At 45.7% G+C, this 3,179-nt stretch overlaps 1 long non-coding RNA gene across 1 annotated transcript; it reads right to left on the bottom strand.

Annotated features, from left to right (window-relative positions):
- Nucleotides 1-1,173: 1,173 nt before the first annotated feature.
- On the bottom strand, nucleotides 1,174-2,632 carry LOC117360593. Its single transcript, XR_004539454.1, has 3 exons — nucleotides 2,258-2,632; nucleotides 1,650-1,786; nucleotides 1,174-1,379 (listed from the first exon to the last, which is right to left on the bottom strand). It is a non-coding gene; the product is annotated as an uncharacterized LOC117360593 (long non-coding RNA).
- Between the last annotated feature and the right edge of the window lie 547 nt (nucleotides 2,633-3,179).

The raw sequence follows: 3,179 nt of genomic DNA, 5'->3' as shown, positions 1-3,179 counted from the left end.
TTTACTTTTGTGATTATGATAAACATAATGAGGGCCTCAAAATAGTACCTGGCGGGCCGCATGTGGCCCCCGGGCTGCGAGTTTCAGACCACTGGTCTAAAACAACAAAGCAAGAAAGACATTTGTATCTCACAGCTTAGCTGATACCATCCCTTTCAACCTCCCATGACACTTCATATACAAGTTTTTCACAAGAATAATATTACATCTGTCAAGAATGGGGAAGAGAATCTTGTAGGGCAATGCATAGTGTCCCAACAGTTATTCAGGAGAAAAGCTGGAGGAAAGTATGGCTGGGTGGACTGGACAGAGGTTGCTGAACGGTCATTTCCTGATTCAGCTGAGTCAACAAATAACATGTGATTTCAACATTTTTAATCTCCTTCATGCTCCATAAAGTGGGTGTAGCAATGGAATTCTAGGGCCTAATTTTTTTACACAGAATTATATATATATTATATATATTGGGAATAATTCTATACTGTATGCCAAAAGTTAGGCACAAATTAGACACTTAACTTTTGGTGTTTGAATGGAAGTTAATGCTAATTAAGGACTAGGGTTACCATATATGTGAAGTCGAAAAAGAGGACACATCTCTCCACCCCCTTGCCCTCTGGCTCACCCTTCCCCTAGGCGGTTGCCAGCTGTGTGCAGTCAGGGCTGTAGCAAGCTATAATTGCACTCCATGTGACTTTCCATCCATGGTATCCCCATCCTTTCTTGTGCTGCGCCTAAGATATATCAGACTTTCAGTTGTGAGTCTATAAAATCCTGAGTGGAGTGAAATGGGTAGACATGAATTGTTTGTTTACTCTTTCCATTTAAATACAAGGACTAAGGGACATGCAATGAAGCTACTGGGTAGTAAATTTAAAACAAATTGACAAAATCTTGCTTCACTCAACATGTAAATCAGGGATCTCAAAGTTCCTCCTTGAGGGCCGCAATCCAGTCGGGTTTTCAGGATTTCCCCAATGAATATGCATTGAAAGCAGTGCATGCACATAGATCTCATGCATATTCATTGGGGAAATCCTGAAAACCCGACTGGATTGCGGCCCTCAAGGAGGGACTTTGAGACCCCTGGTGTAAACTCTGGAATTTGTTGCCATAACAAACAAAGCAAAGTGGGATCGGACAATGAACACTCCAAGAGCAAAAATTGTAAAAACAATCTTGTTTATTCAAATACAAAAGGACGAACATCAAGGACCCGACACAGTACTGTGTTTTGGCGACGCAAGTCGCTTGCATCAGGGATCACTGAGATGTAGTAATACACTGGTGAATAAGTCCTTTGTTAATACGAAGCTTGTATGTGGAGAGCCGTCCAAACAAATGCTGTGGTACAGTAACTAGGCAGTCCGTGCTGAACGCTGCAAAAATGAAAGGTGAGCACCGTTAATACATAGTGGAGAAAAGACCTCAATTAAACTTTCTCGATCTACCAACATGATGGGCTGCAGTCTTCCATCAGAAAATTGTTTTAATGATTTGTAATCTATTCCAACTGGCCACTGACACTGACAATCTGATCAAAACCTGACAGGGTGTGTAGATGCTGATGCTGGCTTATTCCCTGCTCTTGTCCCATTCACTTACCCCTCCCCCCCATCTCCATCCCCAGCCCCAAAATGTCTCCTCACCTTGAGCAGCACTGTGGCACTGCAGGATCACAGTTTCACATACAGCAGCACATGCTTAGTTTCTTATCTTCCCTTCGCCATGTGTTGTGTGTCACTGGAGGGCTAATGCTGCAGCAGGTCCTGGTTGGCTGGTCCTCCTTAGGGTTACAAATATATTAGGCAATAGTGCGCTACTTTTCTAAGGTTAATATCAGATATCAAAAATACAAGCAACCTTAGATCAGGGGTGCCCAATAGGTCGATCGCGATCGACCAGTAGATCGACAAGGCAATGCGAGTCGATTGCGTTGCCTTTGCAATCTTTTTCTCCCTGCTGCTCCCCAAGCCAGGCCTAGCACGTACAAGCGCCGGACTTACAAAACTTTGCCTCCGACGTCAATTCTGATGTCGGAGAGGAAGTTCTGGGCCAGCCAATCGCTGCCTAGCTGGCCTGGAAGTTCTTCCCCGACCTTAGAATTGTTGTCGGAAGTGAAGTCTTGTGGGCCTGGCACTTGTATGTGCCAGGCCTGGTTCAGGGAAGCAGCAGTAAAAGGACAAACCCGGAGAGGAAGGCAGCATGCCTGCCAGCATATTCTCCACATCTGCCTCTCCCTGCATCTTTAACTCACCAACAGCCTCTGCTGAACTAGAAGGACGCACCTCTACCACCTACGAGAGCGCCGCCTTCTTATCCTCAAGCGTGTCTTTCATGTGGGGAATCAGCACGCACTCCAGAGCCAACAAAGCTGCCGCCGTTAGTCCCCTGAGCAAGCAGCAGAATACACTCCCGAAGGCGTGCAGCGCTGACCACACCGTGAACAGCGCTTAATCACTTCCGCCGCCATGATTCCAAACAAAACAGCTGTACTCACGATCCTCCTGAATCTGAAAGGCAGAGTCCTTTTACTACCGCACAAATCCTGTGCAGGTGAAACCAGGTTTGGTGAAGGGTTGGTGGCTTTGGGGTAGGGGTAGGGAAAGAATCGGGGAAGTGGAGAAATCGGCACAATGGCTTGGGGGGCAGGGGGAGAGAAAGAAAGGCAGAAATAAAGAGGGGGGCAGGGGAGAGAGAAAGAAAGGCAGAAAGAAAGAAGGGGGTGTAGGGGGAGAGAGAAAGAAAGGCAGAAAGAAAGAAGGGGGTGTAGGGGGAGAGAGAAAGAAAGGCAGAAATAAAGAAGGGGGCTAGGGGAGAGAGAAAGAAAAGCAGAAATAAAGAGGGGGGGGGCAGGGGAAGAGAGAAAGGCAGAAAGAAAGAAATATTGGCTGTACAGAAGAAGGAAATGAAACCAGAGACTCATGAAATCACCAGACAAAAGGTAGGAAAAATGATTTTATTTTCAATTTAGTGATCAAAATGTGTCCATTTTGAGAATTTATATCTGTTTTCTATATTTTGCACTATGGCTCCCTTTTACTAAACCGCAATAGCGGTTTTCAGCGCAGGGAGCCTATGAGCATCGAGAGCAGCGCAGGGCATTCAGCACATCTACCTGCGCTAAAAACCGCTATTGCGGTTTAGTAAAAAGGCAGGGGTATCTTTGTCTATTTTTG

Source organism: Geotrypetes seraphini, chromosome 5 (genome assembly GCF_902459505.1).
Source record: "Geotrypetes seraphini chromosome 5, aGeoSer1.1, whole genome shotgun sequence".
NCBI classification, from domain to species: domain Eukaryota; kingdom Metazoa; phylum Chordata; class Amphibia; order Gymnophiona; family Dermophiidae; genus Geotrypetes; species Geotrypetes seraphini.
The sequence above is the reverse complement of the archived record's forward strand: the minus strand, read 5'-3'. Positions and strand labels throughout refer to the sequence as shown.